Source organism: Camellia sinensis, chromosome 2 (assembly GCF_055761805.1).
Source record: "Camellia sinensis isolate YWXY chromosome 2, ASM5576180v1, whole genome shotgun sequence".
Classification (NCBI taxonomy): domain Eukaryota; kingdom Viridiplantae; phylum Streptophyta; class Magnoliopsida; order Ericales; family Theaceae; genus Camellia; species Camellia sinensis.
Window position 1 is genome coordinate 81,068,907 of NC_138962.1, and position 24,351 is coordinate 81,093,257.

Below are 24,351 nucleotides of genomic sequence, written 5' to 3' on the forward strand. Positions count from 1 at the left end.
TCACTTCCTTCTTGAAGTGGGAACCATTATCTGAAATGACCTCGTTTGGGACCCCATAACGACAGATGATGTTGTTTCTGATAAAATTTGCAACGTGTGATGCCTTCAACACCGCATAAGATTGGGCCTCAACCCACTTCGTGAAATAATCTATCGCGACTAGGATGAACTCATGCCCATTCGACCCCTTCAGAGTAACAGCCCCGATCACATCGATTCCCCAAACTGAAAATGGCCATGGCGAAGTCATATTGTACAGCTTCGACGGCGGAATGTTCATGCGGTTCGCATGGATCTGACATTTGTGGCATCGCTGAACAAAGCCGATATAATCCTCCTCCATGGTGGACCAATAATAACCTTGTCTGAGGATCTTTCGCGCTAGCATTACCCCGTTCATATGCGCACCACATTCCCCTCCATGGATGGCTTCCATCAGGCGTTTTGATTCTTTAGCTTCAACACACAGCTTATGCATTCCCAAATGGCCTCTCTTATACAATTTACCTCCGCAGATGATGAACTGAATGACCATTCTTCTGATTGCCCTTTTATCCTTGGCATTTACCCCAGATGGATATGCTTCCTTCTCCAAGAAATTCCAAATATCGTAATACCAGGGGTTCTCATCTTGAACCTCGTCTATAGCAGCAATCGACTCATAAGCCGACACAAATTTCTGGTCGATAATGACTAGATGCATCCGGACTCCAAACGGGATGTCTATCATGGAAGATAGAGTTGCTAGTGAATCTGCAAACCTGTTGTTTTCTCTTAGTAGATGAGTGAAGTTTAGCTTCTCAAACCGAGGAATCAGCAGGTCCAAGGTTTGGTGATACATTATCATCTTTTCTTCTTTGACTTTCCAATCTCCTTTTGCTTGAGACACAACAAGGTTTGAGTCCCCGATGACGTCCAACCGTTTTGACCCTAGTTCTAGGGCTGCTTCTAGATCGGCAATGCATGCCTCATATTCTGCTTCGTTGTTCGAGACTTTGAATCGGAGTTTGAATGCTAGAGGAATACGGGAATTGTCGGGTGTTATTAGTAACACCCCTATCCCATACCCGTACTGGTTTGACGCTCCGTCAAAGTACATCGTCCAAGTTTCGTCTTCGATATGCAAAATGGCCTCATCTGGGAATAAGTACTCAACTGTTTCACCTCCTTCCACTGGATGATCGGCTAAGAACTCTGCTACCACTCTTCCCTTGACTGACTTGCGCGTCACATATTTCAGATCGAATTCGGAAAGCAACAGCAACCAACGAGCTAGCCTACCCGTAAGTGCTGGTTTCTCAAAGAGATATTTGATGGGATCTAATCGTGAAACCAACATTACGGAGTGAGGTAGTGTCGCAGCTTCCTGGTAGCCCATACCAAGGCTAAGCAAGCCTTTTCCAACGGTGTGTAGTGAGTCTCATACTCCAGCATCTTCTTACTCAGATAGTAGATGGCTCTCTCCACTTTGTCCTCTGATTCTTGCGCGAGCATGCAGCCCATTGTAGTCTCAGTTACTGAAAGATACAAAATCAACGGTCTCCCCAGCTCTGGCGGTGACAACACAGGCGGGTTCTGTAAGTATTCCTTGATCTGTTCAAAAGCAGTTTGGCATCGGCCGTCCCATTGGAATTTCTTTCCTTTCTTCAGGAGGCCAAAAAGTGGTTCACAAGTCAAGGTTAATTTTGAGATAAACCGTCTTATGAATTGCACTTTACCTAGAAAGCCTCGCACTTCCTTTTCAATCCTTGGTGGTGGCATTTCTAGGATGGCCTTGATTTTGGAAGGGTCGACTTCGATACCTCTCTGTGTAATCAGAAACCCCAGCATTTTCCTTGCTGTAACACCAAACGTATACTTCTGAGGATTCAGCCGCAACCGAAATTCTCGGATCCTTTGAAAGAACTTTTGCATGGCGGTGTAGTGGCCCTCTCTTTCTTTGGACTTGACAATTATGTCGTCCACATACACCTCAACCTCTTTGTGGATCATGTCGTGCAATATTGTGGTCGTGGCCCATTGATATGTAGCTCCAACATTCTTCAACCCAAATGGCATTACCCTGTAGCAATAAGTCCCCCACGGGGTGGTGAATGCAGTCTTTTCTCGGTCTTCAGGTGCCATCACTATCTGGTTGTAGCCCGAAAAGCCACCCATGAGCGAAAGCAAAGCATGCCCCGCTGTGAAGTCCACTAACTCATCGATATGCGGCAAGAGGAAGTCGTCCTTCCGACTAGCTCTATTCAAGTCCCTGAAATCCACGCATACCCGGATCCTACCATTCTTCTTCGGCACCGGAACGATGTTGGCCAACCAAGTTGGGTATTCGGATACCAGCAGGAAACCTGCGTCAATTTGCTTGGTGACCTCTTCCTTAATCTTGAGAGCCCAGTCCGGGCGGATCCTTCTGAGTTTTTGTTTAACGGGTCGGGCCTCAGGGTCAAGAGGGATCCGGTGCTGTACAATCTCAGGATCGATTCCAGGCATGTCTTCGTAGGACCACGCAAAAACATTTTTGAAATCTTTTACTAAAGCGACTAAGCGTTCACGTTCCTCCGAAGACAACGTGGACCCGATCTAGACCAGCTGCGGGTCCTCTTCAGTACCAATATTCACAATAGTGATTTCATCCATTAAGGGTTTGGCAAATCTTTCTTGCTCTTGTTCAATTAAGCATTGCAAAATCGGAGGAATTTCTTCCTCGTTGTTTTTATCAAAATTTTGAAAGTCTGAGTTAATGCAATAAATCAAGGGCACAGAAAAGTACTCAGAAACCACAGCCACATCATTCTCATTAAGCACATCCAAATCATCCAATTCTTCGGTTACAATAGACTCAAAAGAGAAAGAAAAAGACGACCTGGACAAGACTGTGGTATCCGGGTTATCACCCCCTGGAATACCGGACTCAGACTCAGTCGAGCTGGAACCTGATTCCGACTCAACAGACTCAGTAGAATCAGATTCCGGCTCACTACCTGACTCGGTGCTGCTTGACAAAAATCCCTCTTCATATTGCCAAATGAGAGAGGGTGCGATAGATGCATCCAAAATGTTTACTGGTAGGCCCGCAGCCGTTTCATTGCCGATCACGCATACTGAGAAGCTATCTCCCAAGCACTTCTGTTCAATCGGAGGATCTGAAAGTAGACACGCCAACGCTACCCCCATTTCACTTTCGGCATCCTCAGACTTCACTTTCTTGCTCTGCTCAGCCTCAGCTAATGGGTCTGTCTGCTCTTTGGCAACGTCATCCCCGGATAACTACAGGTCAAAGAAGATCTCAAAGCTTGGTACGCGCTTCCTCTCCGCGTTCAACCATGGTTCCGGGAAGCCACAAAATGGAAAGTCTTCCCCCTCCCAGACAAAGCGTCCGTTTAGGGTACCCTGGATGGGCCGGTGCATTAACTCATATGGCTTCCCTGCCTTTTTTGCTCTGGCTCTCCCAACCATCTCCTTACCTTTCCTTATCCAATCCTCTTTGGTAGGCAGATAACCCAAGCCAAAGGTGTATGGGTTGTGTGGCACTTCGGCCAACGCTGCAATGCCCTTCCGGCCGCTCTTTTCCAATCCCATCCCGGGGATGTGTTGAAGCTTATTCATGAGGTATACTGATTGAGCACTGACATACACCCCCTCATTAACAGCCAAAATATTCTGCACGACCCGGGCCTCAGCCAGAGTGAAACCGGATAAGAACACATCCTCCATACCGTGCTCAATTTCCAGGACTGGTGTAGACACCTCTGGTGGTGGATGGATCGATGAATTCCCAAAAACAATGGCTACTCCCTTCCCATGGGGGTATTTCACCATCTGATGCAAGGTGGATGAAACTGCCTTCACCTGGTGCAACTACGGCCGCCCCAAAAGTAGATTGAAGATCGCTGGAACTTTTAAGACGTGAAAGTCTACCTCATGCTGTCCCGGCCCAACCTTGGCCTGAATTTTCACTGTCCCCATTACTTCTCTGCTCGTGTTATCATATGCCCGAATCACCTGGGCTGTCGGTACAAAGTCCGCGGTCTTTAAACCGATTGCATATGCAGTTCTTGCTGGGCACACATTGAAGGCGGACCCTGTATCAACAAGCACCACGGGTATCCATTTGTTTCTACACTCCATAGAGATATAGAGTGGCTTGTTATGGTTCGCACCCTCAGGTGGTAGTTCTTTGTCAGAGAAAGTCAATATCGGGGTAGCCCCTCCCGGAAAAACTAAGCCCACCAGCTGTTTGGGCGTGGTGTCTATAGAGAGCTTGGCCTTGTCCATGGCTGATAAGACAGCTTGTCGATGCACTCGTGATGCCATAAGCAGTCCCCAGATGGAGATGTCTGCCTGTATCTTTTTTAACTGCTTCAGTACAGCCTCTTTTTCGATTTGCTTCTCTTTTTGTTTCTCTGCCTCCTTATCTTTCCCAGACGCCTCTGGCTGATCTAGATGTGGAGTCTTGAAATACCGTCCATTCCTAGTCATATGGTCGACTTCGTCGATGTACCAGGTATCGTCTGGTTGGTTGCTCCCCCAATCTTCAATCGTGTGGACAAGACATAGATCATCGTCCTCCCACCACATTCCATCGGCAGCCAACAGACACCTGTCCGGCTCCGGTACAATTGTGCCCACAGTACTTTCCGTCCACATGCTCGCAGCATTCTCTGTACCCATGCACAGGGCACTTTCAGTCCCTACGAGGGCTTTAGCTTTCTTGATTCTCTCAGAATCCCCAAATCTTTCTTGTTCCAACTGCGTCAGTACAGCTGGCTATTTAATAATTCCTGCATTCAAAATGCCCAGATCCTGAGCAAAATTCTTAGCACCGGCGCTCTCCGACGATGCATTCTGATTTTCGGCCCTTCCAGCCACAATTGATGTTCTTGCCCCTGCCGAGCCTTGTCCCAACTGAGTCTCATCGACAACATCTACTAGGTCATCAAACCACCCGATGACCTCTGCTGACTCCTCAAAATCTGACCAGTTGACTACCATGCCCTCTGGATCTTGTTCATTGAAAAATTGGAGGTTAGCAAAATCCTCCTCCACAGCTGCCAAGTCATTTATCCTCTGACCAAATTCATCCCCCTGTATCACACAAAGCTCTGCACCTGCCGGCAATTCCACATTTGGCCCAACCTAGCCTACTAATAGAATGTAGTCACTCGGACTGTATACCTCCTCAGCAAAACTCCTAGATTCCTCAGATTCTGACTCAACAATCCCATTCTCCCCTGAAATCTCCCCTGTTCTGTCTTCGGCAGTCACCACCATTGGTTCAGGTTGGATTCTGGAGATGTCCAACATGCACAAGTCAGTGCAGTTAGGAAGGAGCACCTCCGGCTTGGGTAGGTGGGACGGGGTAATATATATGCTAGGATCGTAAGACACGACCCCAGTCTGGATAAAGTTGATACGTTTGGGGGGTGGAGCTTGGTTGTGCGGTGGGAGAGGGTTTGTTGTGACATTGGGTTTTTCGGGAGGCACAATCACCTGCTTGTCAACGATATCCTGAATCTCGTGACGCAATCTAAAACATTGGTTAGTGTCGTGACCATGTTGTTGGTGATATGTGCAGTATTTTGCTGGGTTATGAGAGGGAGGGAGTGGATTTGGTAATGGCCTCGGCTCCAGGGGTTTTAAGTGCCCTTTCCTGATTAATACCCCTAGAGCCTTGGACAGGGGCATATATAATGGGGTGAAGGTTCTTTGGCCTCGAGGTTGGTATTTGGTGGTTTGTGTGTTGCTTCCGGACGCGCCGGAGAAAGGTGTAGCTGCCATAGGTCTTGGAGGTGAAATGGTGGTGACCATGCTTACTTCTAAAGCTCTAGCATTTGCGGCATTGCTGGTGCCTGTATTGTTGTTGTGGTTGAAGGTTCTTCTGGGTTGCTCTCTGTCATTATCGATCAAGCCCTGCTTCAAGGCATCCTCAATTTGTACTCCCATCTCATGCAGATCTGAAAAGGTAGGGAAGGGGAGCACGATCATTTTTTGCATCAGCTTAGGCTGGAGATTACGCACAATCATCCGAATTTGGTCTTTGTCGGTGGGCCTTAGGGTCATCATCGAGGCCTTTGCCCTCCACCAAGCTACGAATTCAGAGAAGCTCTCCTTAGGCTCCTGCCTTGTTATCTCAAGATCACGGATTATAATCTCGATTTGTGTGTTATAGGAGTACTGCGCAATGAAAGCCTCGGCCATCTCATCTCAGTTTCGCTTAACATCGTCTTCTAATTTCGCGTACCAGATAGCGGCCACGCCTGATAGGGTCCGGCCGAATAATGAAAGCTTCTGCGGTCTGGTGAGGCCCATCGGCCGTTGTATATCTGAGAAACCATGGGATCCCCAGATCCGTCAAAGCGGTTGATTTGGGGCATTTTGAACCTATCTAGCAGCGTCACAGCCACGTCGGTATACCCGTCCTCAATGTCCGGGATAGACTTCACCCCTTGGGATTTCTTGAACAACTTCTCAAGCTTGCTCAGTTTCAACGTGGTAGGGTCGACCTCGAACTCGAAGGGATAGTCTGGTTGATTGATAGGCGTAGGTGCCTTGGATAATTAAGGTAGAATCGGGGGCAGAGCCAACCCTGTCGGAATGTCTGTCTCTCCTTGGACATTTAGCACCTCCCCTGGTGGCGGAATTCCTGGTGGGGGAGGAGCTTGGTGCGAAGCAGATGCCCCGGTATGTTGTTGCAACCTGGCAATTAACTCTGCCTGCTGGGCCATGATATCGGCCTGTTGTTTGGCAAATTCATCTCGACGAACAGCATCCTGCTGCATGGCTCTCATGGTGTCCTGCATCTAACGCATCATTTCCTCAACTCCTGTCGTTCCTGCCATACTGCCCTGATCTATCTAAACTACCGGTAGGTCTAACTCTGGAGTAACCTCGGGAAGCTCAACCTGACTGTTCAAAGTCCACTAATCTGGCAATCTTTGCTCGGATACACTGCATTTCCTTGACCTCCGTCTGATAACTGGGGGGTAGAGAGCGGAACACTGGTTGTCCGTCGACCAGATCCTCAGATCGATTGAGTCGGCGACCTCTTGTCCAGAGTGCTTGGGGAATATCTGCTTGGTCTGAAACAATTGTGCTAAACTACCTAGCAAAAAGATAAATAAAGCAATAATAAGGAAATAAACAACCAGACAAACGGACAGCATAGCGGCTTTAAATAAATACACAACACACAGTTGGGCACCACAACACACAGTCGATAAGCTGAAAATACTGTTCTCAAACACTGATCATTATCCCCAAATCACTGCCCCCAAAACTGAATCTGATACCCGCAGATAACTGATTCCCAAAATACTGAACCGGTGCCCGCAGGCCTGATGCCCCAAACTTGCAACTGATACATGCATTCCTGTAGAGACGTACTCTAAAAAGCACATAACAAGCAAGTGAGAGCCAAAACACCCCTATGTTGGGGTAGGGTTTCCCTGTCCTACTTTGTCAAGAGCTAGGGTTTCACTATGCACGCAGCGGTTTCAAACAACCTATAATCGGGTAAGCAACCTGTCCTAGCTTGGAATAGTCACTATGGATTCCGATATGCACTAGGTCGAATGGTCAAAGAGGGTGCCCCGGTAAAACCGGGGTTTGTGTTCCCGTCATGGCAGAGCCCACAACCAGTTAGCCTTATGGCACGCTTCTCGAAGCGAGCCTCCGGCAAGCTGTTCAGGAATAGCATACGGAAAACACGGTATCCTTGGCGCACCAATGCAAATGCAATGCAAAAAAACACATAAGTGTAATCAAAACAAGATATCATGAGTTCGAGTCAAGTTTTCTAACTCCTCAGCGGAGTCGTCAGAAACTGTAGACGTCCCCGAACGTCCCGGGAGGATGAATCCCCGTTTTGTTCGTTTAGGCTCACTACAGTTCAGGACTCAAACGTCACGGTCCTGTATCTAACCTCGCAGAGTGCAATGCAAGACCGATGAATCATCAAAGAGTCCAAATCCGGCAAATCGTTTTTGAAAACAGATTTTTTTTGAAAGAAGTGCCAAACATGGACTACTTTGCCAGATACAGAGTCACCACCTAAATATTTTATTTTGGGGAATTTAGGAAACCGTGACTCGTTTGCCTAAGGCCACGTGTCCATCATCACCAAAGTTGCCTCGGCTCGGGAACTTGGGTACGATTGGGGAAGGTCACTTCTTGAGCACCCCCGCTCGCCCGATCAAAGATCGGCCTCTACTAACCATGATATCGAGTTTTGAAAACATTATGTGCTCTTATTTTGGTTTATTAGCCTATAATTACTATGTGATGCGCACATCATACGAGTATAGACTGGATCGCCTGAATTGGAACAAAACATTTCTTGTTTGTTTTTTAAAGCGGTTTGCTACTCACAAGTAGGCTAAAAATGCAGATTTTGTCACCCTCGGGTGGGCTTAGAAAAGATGATTTTGCCACTAGCTAGTGGGCTTAAAACTCACAGTCAATGCATTATTCCAATTCAGATAATCCAACATTCACCCACAGGCATTCTGGCAGTTATATCACATAAGCACGTAGCCTCATGGTAAGCATGCTATCATGGAAACCACTCACACGCATGTAAAGATGCTAAAGCATAGAACTTACCGAGTACTCCAAGCCAAAACAGAAGTTATGTTAGAAATCCATGCATGATCCTATCTATGCTAGAATGCCTAATGCAACACATGCAAAATGCTACTAAAATAGGCTCGGCTATTCTACAATGGCATGTGAAATGCTACAATTAACACGTATTCAACTCGGAATGGAAATACAATGCAGTTAGTATGATGCGCCGAGCCCGGTGCATGCAAGACAGATGAATGAATGCAAACATGCGAGCATAAGTATGCTAATTGAAACGTGCCCTAATCTAACAATCATAAGCTGATAAATAAAAGGGAGAAAGACGTGGGGTTGGAAGACATACATCACACACACGCACACATATTACAATTGTGTCCTCGCTCGGAGGGTCCGAATGAATATTACACAACCAAAATAAATAACGAATTATTACACAACACTAATTACTTAACAAATGAACTAGGTGAGGAAAGTAAACTAGCATGCTATGCTACGTGCAATGGACTGTCTCAGCGCTGCTCGGAATGATGAAGGGTGTATGTATGCTCAATTTGCTTTGTTAGGAAATTTCATCGCGATGCCTCGTCTCGCCTTTGTTTGCAATTGATTTCCGAAAGTTGCACAAGGCTCCAGAAGGCTGAAACTCCACCCTGGGAGGACTGTCGACTAGCTATTGGCTTGGGAAACACCTGCCGACCACCCTTTGTGGTAGATACCAAAAAAGGTGGTCGGCCGACCACTTTCTGCCCTTGGATCCTGGTTTTTCTGCAACAAAGGCAAGAGGGAGAAAAAGCAAGGTATTTTCAACATATGTATGCAAGACCAGTCTCCCCGTCCTTGCACAAGCTCAAGAGAGTGTAGACCTCGATCCTCGTACCACCAATCACGCATCTCGATGCATAATGGCTGAGGAGTCGAATTATATGACTCGATGTGAAATGAATGCACATGAAAACACAACAAGACCTAGACTCCATCATGGATAATTCGGAGTGTCGGCGACCGAGAATTGAGACGCGTTTCGTCACTTTGAGTACGAAACGTTCCTCGTTTCCTGTGTTTGGGCTAACTCCTATCCCAAACACAATGCAAATGAGAATGGGATGGAATACACAATGCGACTAACATGTAACCTAGCATACGCAATGCTATGGGCTAAAATGGCATACACAATGCACGTGATGTAACATGGCGTACACAATGCTCTAACATGCAACCTAGCATATGCAATGCTATGGACTGAAATGGCATACACAATGTACGATGGACTTACACCAATATGAGTGGACCTCAGCCACACCCACATCAGTGGCCATAAGATGGAAATGAGACAATCGAAACACATGCAAACATGCACGATGCAAGGGATCGATCCTATGGCAACAAATGCCACTCTACCAAAGCATGGTAAAGGATGAAACATGGCATAAAATGACACATGATACAGCTCTGAAATGGCACAAAATATGGTCCCGAAATATGCAAATATGGCACACAATGCAAGCTAGGGGGCCCGGGTACCGAAACTAGTGAAGTGCATTACACTAGAGGTACCCAAAGCAATGCACCAAAGGCAAAACCAACCCCAAACAGACCCTAGGCAGGTCTGAAACAGTGGGGAAATGGCCTAAAATGATGGCTCAGAATGCAACGAAATGGAGCTCATTCAATGGTCCGAAAACAAGGCATTCATGGACAACTCTCAAGCACACTTAAGTAGTATAAAACATGGCAATATGGCATTGATACAAGCTCTAAAATATGATGTAAAATGGACCCAAAACATAAACACACCTCAGTATATGCATGTAATGAGCCTCAAAACTCAAAGTTAAGCATGGGTATTGAACTACAAGCATGCAAAACCAATATTATTCAACCATGAGATCCAAAAATAGAGCTAGGGCAGTCCAAAATAAGCACAATATCAGTTTAAGGCACGGCCAAAAAGTGTTAAAATCAAGGGTCAACAAAGCATGCAAAGAAAGCTAGTGAACCATGAGTTACATTACAACTATATGGAGCATATGACGGCTCACCAAGCCAGCCAAAAACAGAAGTATACCATGCCAAAATATGCCCAAATAACCACTGAAACTCAGTCAATGCATGCAAGAATGATGGGCTCCTTTGAAAGGCCAATAAAGGGGTTGTTCTACACATACATGATGGACACACACAATGGAAAAACCACCTCTGGACAAAGGTTCTGAGGGTCCTAAAACCCACTAAAAAGAGCCTGAAAGGGGTCTAGGAAACATGCAAATAAAGGCCCCTTTGAAGGCCTTGAATGGGATTGTTCTACACATGCATCAAAGACACAAAATATGGCCAAAAGGGCTCTGGACAGAGTCAAGGAAGACCTTGAAACTCACAAATAATGGCTTGAAACAAGACTTCTCAACATGCAAAATGGAGCTCCTTTGGAAGGCCAACAAAGCTAGTAAAGAGAACAAGGGGTGAGAGGGTCACCCCTCTCTGATTTTAGGGTTCAAAAACACATCTAAGCCACTAAAAATCCACTGGATTTCAGTGGCTAAAAGGTCAAACTAAGGCCAATGTAAATGCTCAAATGCATGGCTCAAAGCATGAGGAAATGAAGCATGAAAGGGGGGTAGATGACCCCGAACAGAAAAATGACCTTGAACAAACTTGAAGAGGAGCTCAAAACAAGACTTTTTTTTTAGTTTATGTCGAAGTCCAAAAATGCTTGCAAATAGGGCTAAACTATGGAGCAAAACAATGTCAAAATGGGGGAAATGAGGACTTACCCTTGTAGCACAGCAATGCAACAAGTTCTGGACCGATAAGGTGATTCTTCAACCTCTGAAAAAACAGCTCCAAGATGATTGAAAGGATGGTAGAGGTGGTAGGCTATGAGGTGTGGTGTAATGGCCAAGAACAATGGGGTATTTGAGCTTGAATGAGAGAGATATGGAGGTTGGAGTGTATATGCCTTGGCTAGTTTTTCTAACCCTTGCAAATGGAGGGGGAGTGTTGGTTTTATAGAGGAGAAGAGCCAAGACTTCTTGGAGAAGCCTCAAGAGAGGGTCAAAGCTTCTCAAAGAAGCTTAACCAAAAGGGTCAAGCTTCTTGAGGAAGCTAGACCAAAGGGGTCAAGCTTCCTCAAGAAGCTTGACAAAAGAGTGAAGCTTCTCCTTGAAGCTAAGCCAAAGGGTCAAAACCAACTTAAAAAGACCAACAAAAGGCTCAAAATCTCGGACAGTGGGTCAAATGCTACACAGCTGGCATAGCTGTATGCAACTCAAGAAGGCCAAAAAATAGAAGGCTGGCCGACCAACCAAGGTGGTCGGCCGACCACTTTCCTTGGTCGGCCGACCAGGGGTCAAAAGGGTCAAGGAGGAATGCTGGTCAGCCATACCAGAAAGGTGGCCTCCCAGATGAGTAGAATGCAGCTGTATAGTGGGAGACCAGAAAATGTGACTTAGGAGAGAGAAAAACTAGCTTTCTAGCACGGTTCAAAAGGGTCAGGAAGAAAAGCTGGTCGGCCTACCCATATTGGTGGCCTCCCAGATGAGTACAACACAATGGTGGTATGGGAGACCAGAAATTAAGGTCCAAAAATGAGAAAAACCAGCTTTCTATCAAGAAAACCGGCTGAAGGAGAGAGAAAATGGTTTTCAAAAGAATTGCTGGTATCCCAACATCCTACTACTTCCAAACAATGAAAATAGGGTCCATACCAAAAATGAACCCTAACCGATGCAAAGCGAGGGTTCGGGGTCCAAAACACGCGGCCTGGGGCCCCGAAAACAGGCTGTTAGGTACCGGAAGTGGCGTACGACCACGAAGGTGGTCTGCCGGGCCACAGTGTCCCTCAAAAGAGAGGAAACAAGGTGTGTGCCAAAAACCGAAGTAAACGGATGTAGTTAAGCGGTCCCGAATCGAGGCACACGACCGACAGCTCCGAAAATCAGAAACTGGTCTCCAAACGGAAAAAATGGCCTACGACCACGAAACGTAGCCTACGGCCACTGAGAGATGGTCTACGAGACCTCTCCCTCCCTTCGGGAAGAGAAAATAGAGAAAACAGGACCTAGTTCGCAAACCGAGGCAAAGCACAAAAGAGCCCCGAAGTCCGAAGGCAAGGCTCTCAGCCGAGACTCCGCAACCTCAGAACGAGCACAATATGCATCATCACCGAGCGCTCAACCGGTGACGTCTGAGTCTTAAGGCCGGTCAAAAATGGGGTGTCTACACTATTTCTAGTTGTATTTTGCATGTGTTGCATTAGGCATTCTTAACATGAACTAGGATCATGCATTGATTTCTAACTAGTTCTCTGTTTTGGCTCGAAGTACATTGTAAGTGTTTATACTTTAGCATCTTGCATAAGTGTAAGTGTTTCCATGATAGCATGCTTTCCATGAGGCTAACTGCTTATGTGATATAACTGCCTGAATTCCTATGGGTAAAGGTTGGATTACTTGAATTAGAACACTTCATTGAATCCCGAATTTAGCCTACTTACGAGTAACAAATTTCAAACTATTTTCAAACAAACGGATATGCAATGTTTTGTTCCAAATTAGGCGATCTAGTCTATACTTGTATGATGCGTGCATCACATAGTAAGATTAGCTAATTAACCGGAATAAGAGCACATATGTTTTCAAAACAAGATATCATGCTTAGTACAGGCCGATCTTTGATCGGACGAGCGGGGGTGCTTATTGCATGACCTTCCCCCTCTCATACCCAAGTTCCCAAGCCGAGGCAACTTTGGTGATGACAGACACGTGGCCTTAGGCACGAGTCAGGGTTTCCTAAATTTCCCAAAACAAAAATATTTAGGTGGCGACTCTGTATCTGGAAAAGCAATCCATGTTTGGCACTTCTTTACAAAAATCAGTTTTCCAAAATGATTTTCCGGATTTGGACTCTTTGGTGATTTATCGGTCTCACATCGCACATTGTGAGATTAGATTCAGAACCGTGACATTGAGTCTGAACTGTAGTAGTAAGCCTAATGAACAAAACGAGATTCGCGCCCCCCTCGCAAGCACGGATATCGGAGAGTTCCCAGGAGCACGTCTACACGCGTGTGTTGCATTATTTGTGTTTCTATCGAGTTATGGTAGGAATATTTGTCTGTATTTCTATTTTTTTTTTTTTTGCCAATTGAAGGCCTTATTGGTATCCGATTGCGAAATTGACTTCATATATGTATTATTCGAAATTTTTGGGAAATTATAGTAGGTTTAATTGAAATTTGATTCGAAATGAATTAATTATAATTCAATCATGTGGATTAGTGAACTTAAGCCTAGCTTAATTAGATGCCACTAACCAAACCTATATAAGGCTTATTTGACTCAACACACACAAGTTATACACTCGCATCCCTTCATATTTGAGCTCATAAACATAGAGAGAGAGAGAGAGAGAGAGAGAGAGAGAGAGAGAGAGAGACTTAGGAAATTAAGTTCAAACACGTGGACGTTGTAGAGACTTGGAAGAGTTGGCCTAAAGACTGAGCAATTAGCTAACTAGAGCTCAAATAGACATCTAAGGTATGAAATCAAGCTTCTAACTTTGAAATTTAGTTGGTTAATGCATGGAATCAAGTGAGATAGGTGAATTAAATTGAGAATTAAGCTAGAATTGGATAAATGAACTCAAACCATGCATGCATGCATATTTTATAGCATTTTAAAGTTGTTTTCCCAAGAATTTCCTCATGCATGTTACTAATTTACCTTAGTTTTAGGAATTCATCCAGTTTCATGTCATTTTGTGTCATTAGATCATGTTTTGGATGTTTTGAAGTCAAGGCAATGCATGCATGTTATGTTTTCCAAGAATTAAGTTTTGTTTTGCACAATTGGCAAGTTTTGGGCTTTGATTTTGCGAAATGATTTAGAATTCCCAATGTTTTTCAAGTTCACTTATGATTCCTCGAGTGTTTGGCCCAAAAGGATGAGTTTTGGAGCATTTGATTTGAGTTTGGAAGCTTGGAGGTGAATTTGAAAATTCTAGAATTCGACCTCTCCGCTCGAGCATTAGATCCTGCGCTTGAATGGCTACCTTTGTTTTTGCATCTCCACTCGAGTGACCAAAAGTTGACTCGAGCGTAAAAAGCATGCTCCCTGTCACGACCCAAACCCGCCCCTATGGGTTTAGCACCGTAACCGGCCAGTAATCCGTGATTACCGAAGGCCTGCTTAATAGTAAAGGCAGTAATACAAAGTAAAGGGGCTGGCGGAAGCCAAAATAGTAAATAAAAGATGTCCAATGAGCTGTGACAATCTGAATGCAAAAAGACTTTTCTGAACATATTCACATCCAAACCAAAGCAGTATATACATACATCATATACAGACATTCAGGTTAGGAACCAAATTCCTACCATAATAGTACAGTGCAAGTCTTAACATTCAGTACAGAATAGAGGCAAAAAGGGGAAATCTAAAACACCCCAAAACAGCCTTGGCTTGGACAAACATGGAACCTTGAAGTGAGGCACGAAGGTTGGCTTGACAAAACAGTAGCTTAACCTGACGCTCCTAGCTTCGGTCCGGTGCCTGGACACCTACATATATATATATATATATATATAAACAGTGAGTTAAAGCCCAGTGAATAATAGTTGTGTAAAGAGGTTAGGAATGAATGTCCTTTCAGTAATTAAATAGTCATATCAGTCATTTAGAAACCATAATAGTCATATGTGGTGCATCCCATAGCAAAACAGTACAGTAGGTCTTAACAGACCGAACAGTCAGTTGATGGCCATCATAACAGTAACAGTAGTGATTCCAAACATGGGAATCGACAGAGATCTCTGTGACAGTAGCAGTAACAGTACAGTAACAGTAAGTTGCTAAGGATGCCACGAATACAATTTACAAATAGGACAAACATTCATTCATTAAACAATAACGTTCCAGTAAACAGAACAGTTGATCATTCAGAAAATATTCATAATTGAACATATCTTTACAACATTGTTACTCACAGAGCACTGGGCTACAAGCAGCTAATGAGCGTCCTCGAATGCCAACCCTACACAGTTACAGAATGAACACACACTAAGTTACACACTTGGGAATAAACAACTTAGTCCCTATCTTGACTCGGTGTGGTTCTACATCAAAATCCTCAATAAGATGCTTTAAACATGGCCTAGGAATGCCTAGGATGGAGAGAGGATGCAAAGATGCACTTTAAAACACTTTTCAACATTTTCAGAAAATAGGGGTCTCGCTCGAGCGTGGCTTTCTATGCTCGAGCGGACATGCAGACAAAGGAACTCCGCTCAAGCGTGACTTCATTCGCTCGAGCGGACTGCAAACTTCATGAAAAGTACTGGATGCATGCAATTCACGCTCGATGGACGCTCGACATCTGCTCGAGTGTGAGACTCAGGTCCTCACTCGAGCGTGAACTTTCTCGCTCGAGCGAACTGTAAAACACATGAACTTCTGGGCATATGCATTTCACGCTCGAGCGTGACTTTCTACGCTCAAGTTGAGATGCACGACTCAGAGGGGTACGCTCGAGCGTGAAGTCCTACGCTCGAGCGTGGGTCCAAAATCTAGAATTTCCAGATTCATCCCCAAGTACAAAACTCAAGGATTTAAGCCTCAAACTCGATCCTTTTGGGATAATTTTCTGGAAAAACACTTTAAACCCATAATATAACATGTTTCAAAGATCAATTTTGTAAAATCAAGCCCAAAGGTAAACCAATAGAACACCAATTCAAATGTAAGTATGAAGAGCAATGCAAAATCATACATGCATGAGTTCCCATGAACTCTAATGCCTCAAAACATAACCAAATGTAAGCTTGAGCTCAAAATCATGGTGAATTCATGGACTATAAAAAAATATGTGGACATGCATGTGGAAATTCATGAAGAACAACTCCAAAATCCAAGAATATGTGCATGCATGCATGAATTAAGCCTCAATTTAACACTTAAATTAATTCTTGACATTAATCTCCAAATTTCCATGAATCATGCTAGAGACAACTTCAATTTCACAATTGAGAGGATGGATTCCTTACCTTAAGTCTTGAATTCTAAGTGTAGAGGTCAAATTATGCAATTCCTTCAATTTCTTCTAGTTCTCCAAGCCAATTCTAGATGAATCAATCTTATTCTCCTACTCTCCTTCTCTCATGCGGTTTGGGTCTCAAGAACATGGCTGAAGAATGATGTATGAAGGTGCCAAACAAGTTTGTAATGGTGGCCGACTAAGTGGCAATTTGGTAATAACCTATATTCCACTAAACTAGCATTATTTAATCTAATTTAATCATATCAAATCACGTTTCAATTAAATCTACCATAAAATCACGTAAATTCTAATTATCATAAAATACCAGCCAATTTCAGATTCGGCCGCCGATAAGGCCTTCAATTTACAGTTCGAACTTAAAACATGAACAGATCAATCAATTGATAAATAGATAGAAATGCAATCAATTGATAAATAGATAGAAATGCAATCAAACAACATACTCATGCAATCAGTTTAGGATTTCATCCTAATTAATTACTTATCATGATCCGTCACAGTTTAGTAGTAATTAGAGGTGAGGATTGTCACACTCCCAAAAGTTCACGTGTTTTGCAGACCGCTTGAGCGACTGTCGAGCGTAAAAATCACACAACCAGTACTTTTACAGACTGCTCGAGTAAAAAAAGTGCGCTCAAGTGACCACTCACATTTTGCATGTCCGCTCGAGCAAAGGAAATTGTGTTCGAGTGGGACCCCTATTTTCAGCAAGTTTTGCTAAATGTGTTCAAGTAAATTTTAGCATCCTCAATGCATTATAGGCATTCCTAGGCCAAGATTAAGACATAATAATATGGATAAGAAGTAAAAACACGCCAAGATAAAAAAAAGATTAAGTTAATGATTCCGGGTGTGTAATTCAGTACGTGTTCGTTCTGTACTGTGTAGGTCATGCGCCACATGACATCTGATTTGCCTACTCTGTCTGTTCGCTTTGGAGCCAAGTATGAGTAATAACTTAGTAAAGCTATGTTCAACTTTATTTATTTTCTGTATATAGAATAAGACCTGTTTTATGAAATGTTATGTTTTGTACAATAAATGATTGTCCAAGTTCTGACAAGTACTCGTGGTAACAATTATGTGGTTCAAATATGTTATCTGTTCCCGGTACTAGAGGTTTCTTAATAGAACTGACAAGTTATCCGTTCCCAGTACCGAAGGTTCCTTTATGGAACTGACAAGTGTGACCCGTAATGCTCTGTATATGATCTGTTAGCACTATTGAATGTACCAAGTTTACTCAAGCATGAAGAATGTGAATATGGATCTGTATTTGATCTAATTTCTGTTATGCTTGAACAAGAATATAAATATGAATCTGTTTTTCGTAGGGGATATCATTCATTTAAACCCTTTATTCTGTTATTATTCACTGGGCTTTCACTCACTATTTATATTATGTATGTAGGTGAACAAGCGCGTGACCAGGCCTAAGCTGCTGCCTGGAAAGTTTTGGGGTCAACCAGCTACCGTGCCTCCCGATGAGGTTCCTGTTTATAGAAGTCGAGTTTTGTGGACCATGTCAAGAGTTATTTTGTGTATCATGTTAAGAACGTTTATATTTTGTCCTATTTTGTTTATCTGTATACTGGGCTAAGTCCCTTTTGATGATGCTTGCACGATGTTGCGAGACTTATGTGGAGTTGACATCTTATGTGTACATGTTATAAGGTTTCAAATTTCTGTCCCATGTATGTCTGCACAGCTCTATAGACTATGTATATTTTGTGTATTGCTTCTGTGGCCCCTAATTATACGTTATTCCGTTAAGAGGCCTTTGGTAATTCAAGGATTACTGGCCGGTTACGACGCTAAACCTATAGGAATGGGTTTGGGTCGTGACAACTACCCTTACCCTTCATCTTCATATTTTTTGTAACTCCGACCAGTTACCACCGCAGCTCCTCCATTCCTTACTGTCGTAACCTTTCTTCCACCTCAATCTCTCTATTAATCTGCAGTCCCATCCGTTTCTAACCCTTCACTCTTATCCTTCCTCCATCATAACCCCACCTTTAGCCCCTCTTCATCACTGCAACCCCCACTCCGCCCCATACTTCTCACTACTTAACCCATACCACCAGCAACCTTTAACCCCTATCTCAAGTGCTCGAACGACCTCTAAGAACCAAATCCCGCCATCGAGTGACCTTCGATAACCAGATCACGACTCTCTCTCTCTCTCTCTCTCTCTCTCTCTCTCTCTCTCTCTTAGGGTTTCGATTTTATAGGAGGTAACAGAGAGTATGGGAAAGGTATCGACGGTTGTATATGGTAAAGATGGAGTGGCCATATGGAATGGATGCAAAGAGGTGGAGGTGTGGAGTTGTAGTGGCGGAAGAGAGGTCGAGAAGGGATTGAAGATAGGGTGTAGTAGTGGGACAAGGGTTGCGATAGTGGAAGAGGGATTGAAAATGATGGCCAGAGGCGTTGGGGGTTATCCAAAGTTGAAGAAGAGAGGTAGGGGGAGAGCTTTAAAGGGATTGGGGCTAGAGATCAGAAGAAGGGCTATGGTCCTCGGAGGAGGGGTGAAAGTGGTTAGGTAGTAGTGGTGGTGGCGTGTAGTGCTGGGACTTTGAGGTGATGCTAGCACTGGCTTGGCCGACGTTAAGAGGACGGAAGGGAAAAGAAAATGGGAAGGATAATTTTGAAATTTGACAAAAATTCCCACCTTTTTTCCAATTAATTTTTTTTACTTTGATTTCTACTATTCTTACTTTTTTTTGTTCCGTCAAATTGAAATTCTTTTGACTTGTCATTTTTCTACAATTTCCCATTTTTCTATACCTCTCATTATAGCTAATAATTCTTTCTCCATTGTAGGATGATTACATTCAGCTTGATTAAAGTGAAAGGAATCTCGCAAATGTCATAAATTGATAGGACCACATCAGCTCAACCTTATTTTTATGTAAGCTTTATCTTTTTAGCCTTATCTTTAATAATTGTACTATTAAAATAATTTTGAAGTCCGCATTTCAAATCCGAACTCATGATGTAAATTTTTGTACTATATTAAGTTAGTTTGAATTTTGAGTTTGCAGTCCAAAAGTGCCTATATAAAGAGTCTTCAGTTGTAAGTAATGGACATAGATTCCTTAGAGTATTCTTGAGCTAAAAAAGAAGTCTGAACCTCAAGTCTTCTTAGAGAAAATAATGTTTTAGCAATTTAAACAACTTATAGACACCCTTACCTTGTAAGTTTATGTAGTAATATAAATCTTTTTCTTGTTTGGTGTGTGAAGTCTATATGTTATTATATTGAGAGTTGTTTCTATTAAGTCACCTAAACTTCCTAATATAATATTGTCTAGAGTTACGATCTGAGTTAGAACACAAAACAGATCTGTACTGAATGTAATCCAAGAAAGGAAAAGTTTAGGCTAGCAACCTCTAGAAATTGGAAGTTTGCCAACGTCAGAACCCTATGCCAACTACGTTCAAGTAATGGTCAAGTCCTTTATATATTGTTCATATCTTAAAAGCATAGTAGGCCTAAAACTAAACATCTTAAAATATAATAATAAACAGAGTTATTATTAATATTACAAATCAGTAATATTGACTCAATATTATAAAGGGTCATTTTTTCTAAGTGTTTTATTCCATCTAATCCAAATTCTTTTTGAGTATTCCATTAAGTCATGTTTAATGTAATATGACCAAATCATTCTTTCTAATTTTTTGCACATGTTTCTATTTTGAAGCTAATACATAACAATAGTCCCTCATTTTATGAAGAAAATCTCTCCCTCATTCTAAAAGCAAAATATTTTCCTTATTTCATGGAGAAAATTTCTCCCTTATTCTAAGGAGAAAATATCTTCTGCATTCCATGGAGAAAATCTCAAATTATGAATTTTGAATCTTTTTATAATTAGAAAATTTTAAAAATAACACAACAAAAATCTAAATAAAAATTAAAATACAATATGAATGTTGACAGTAAATAACAAACATACAATTAACTTTTGAAAAAATAAAATACATACTAAAGTACAATGTGAATATTCACAATAAACAATAAACATACAATTAACCTTCGCAAATATATATATATATATATATATATATATACATATATATACCAAAATATAATGTGAATGTTCACAATTTATAACTAACATACAACTAGTCTTAAAAAAAATAGCTCATACCAATGTAAACATTTACACTATAACGTAAAAAAATAAAATCAAATTGAAAAAAATGAAAATCAACTATTTCAATTGTTCAATGGTAACAAAAATGATTATTCAACTATCAAGCTTAGTAACAGAAACAACAAACACACAATTAATTTTGAAAGAAACAGAGCTTATACTAAAATATAATATGAATATTCACAATTTACAATTAATATATAATTAGTTTTTTTTATAAAAAAAAATAAACTCATACCAATGTGAATGTTCACAATTTACAATTAACATACAATTAATCTTAAAAAAACTAAATTTATATCAATGTGAACATTCACACTGCAACATGAAACAAAACAACAAAAAAAAATAACTATTTCAATTATTTAATGGTAATAAAAAATGATTGTTTAAACAACATATATGTTGACAAATAACTAATGATATATGAACATTCACATCTTACAAAATATACAATTATGTTCATATTTATATATTCCAACACTTATTTCTCAGACTTTCAAATAATGTGAAATCTGAACATTCACACTGATTAACAAAAAAATAAAAACAATGGCAGCAATAGAATTATAAATTCAAAAAAAAAAAACTCAATTATTTTAAAAACAAAAAAAAATATTACTCACATCCTTATCTTTATCATCATCTTTATCATTATCACTATTATTAAAAATATATACAATTTCACCATTCCACCAATCCAAATCAAACCAAACCCACATTTGAAGAATATGCTTGTAACAAAATTGACTGGACATAAACACAGTTTCGACTTAAAACAATGGAGAAACATAGAGTTCTGAGCACAGAGCAACAATGGACGAACACAATTGCAAACACAAAGTTACAATAGAGAAACACAAAATTTCACTGCAACAGTGGAGGAACATATTATTATTTTACCACCATGTGTAAACTAGAGTTTCTGAACCCTACGAAATAAAGAGTTTCAAACTTTAGCACAATGAAACAATACCACAAATGTGAATGAAACTAATCAAAAAGAAAAACGTGAATAATGATAACTACCAAAATAGAGGTAGTAACAAAAAAGAAATGTGTATATCCTTTTTCTATATAATACATATCAACAATAAACATAAGGGTATAATAATCTAACAAACAATATAAATTAGGAAAAAAAATGATCTCATGAAATAAAAAGTATAAATATATAAGACTAATTACGTTATAATTTTTCTTGATGGACTTATTAAGTTAAAACGTCTTTAAATGAGATTTATCAATAAAAAATCCTTTTATAAAAAAATAATTGCAAATAAATAATAAATAAGAAAATTCCACGGACACTCTACGAGTTTTCCACTACCGAGGATCCTCACCCCCGTAAAATAGCACAATGACTTCTTTTTATGAGTACTGGTTGCTGGATACGGCCAATACGTGTGTAACTCAAAAAAATTATTATATGAAAAGAATTGATTTTTCTCTAATTATTTTTTAACTTTTTTCTTAGTTCTTTCAGGAACAATCTAAATAATGTTGTAAGAAAGAAAATAAAAAATAAAAAAATAGAATTGAAGAGTAAGAGTAACAATAATTAATAATATCAATAACTATGAATTATTTATAATGAAAGAGAGAATAAGAAAATACATTAATTATTAATAAAAAAGAGATCCTCTTTCCACCATATCATATACATAAATGACTCATCTCCATACTCTTATTCTTCATATACCTTCATTAGTTTGCAATTAGGCGCAAATGTAATGCTTAATTGACCAAATATGAGGCATGACACAAATTTGTTTCAATATTAGGATTTGTCTATGACTGTACGTGTAGTTTCTGACAATCTCACATTTTTAGATTATATTTAATTTATGAATTTAAATAGAAATTTAAAAATATAAAATATAAAAAATATAATTATATTTTATTTATATCTCACCTACCTCTTATCTTATCCTTCTGAAACATATAAACCAAACATGACGTTAAAGACACTTAGCATGGCAACTTGGCCTGAGGTCCTTCAAAACTCAACTCCCATATAATGTTCCAATTTTGAAGGTATCACTACAAAAAAAAAGGCGTTTTTTGCGACGGTAAAGAGCCGTCGCAAATGTCCCGGAAGCCGTCGCTAATACTTTTTGCGACGGTAATTTGGCTTTTTGCGACGGTAAGGGGGGGTCGCGACAAAGGAGGTTGCAAAAGAGCTTTAGCGACGTTAAGTACCGTCGCCATTAGTTTCTGCGACGGTAAGGTGTGTTTTTTGCGACGGCACTTTTCCTGTCGCCAATAATGGAAAAAAAATCAGTTTTCGCGACGGCACGTAATTCCCGTCGCTAAAAGTGAGTTTTTGAGACGGCAACATTACCGTCGCTAAAACTCTGGCATCTTATAAGTATTGGCGACGGCAACGGTTACCATCGCTAAAGGTGTCTTGTAAATTCCAATTGCATAGCTTTTGCGACTGTGTTGGTGCCGTCGCAAAAGCCTATTATTGTTTTTTGCGGCGGGTTCTTCTCCCGTCTCAAAAAAAAAAAAAAAAAAAAAAAAAAAAAAAAAAAACAAACCTGCTGAAAAATTATTAAAAAAATTAAAATAACCTGTATTAGATAAAAAAATAACTATAAAAAAATCGAAAAATTACAGAATAATATAAATACGTACATAAACAAAAATTGACAAATAATGAAAATTAATAATATTGTTCCATTCATAGCAATACATAAATAAAAATTCATAACAATAAAAATTATGCCACTACAACATAACGTCGCATAATACATACATAATGTTGCTCACAAATTTAAATAACATAAATCAAAATCAAAACCAAAAGTTTTCGTCTTCATTCGTTCGTGGGTTATAAAAACAAAAATTGGTCATAATCTTGATACGCCCGCATTCCAGAAGAAGCCAACTGCTACTTAGGAAATATCTGAAAAAAACAAGATAAAAATAATTAAAAACCGTATAATGGTGTTAATATTTTAATTATAGAAAAATATAAAAAAAAATTGACTACTATATAATTAGAAAGATAGTTTAGTAAATAATTTTGACTGGACCGAAATCCGGCTCTAACTCCCAAACCGGGAACCCGATTCGAGCCCCGTCTTCTCCCACAAGTCTCTCGTGCCTAGGTGGTCGTGTGTGCCAAGTTTCGTGCTAAACCGACGCCGTTTGGTGATTTTGGGGCGTTAACGCCTCGAATTAAAGTTTCTTAAAGAAGTAGTTTGCCTAAAGTGAAATCCGACTCTAACTCCCAAACTGGGAACCCGATTCGAGCCCCGTCTTCTCCCACAAGTCTCTCGTGCCTAGGCGGTCATGTGTGCCAAGTTTCGTGCTAAACCGACGCCGTTTGGTATTTTGGGGCGTTAACGCCTCGAATTCAAGTTTCTTAAGGAAGTAGTTTGCCTAAAGTGAAATCCGACTCTAACTCCCAAACTGGGAACCCGATTCAAGCCCCGTCTTCTCCTACAAGTCTCTTGTGCCTAGGCGGTCGTGTGTGCCAAGTTTCGTGCTAAACCGACGCCGTTTGGTGATTTTGGGGCATTAACGCCTCGAATTAAAGTTTCTTAAA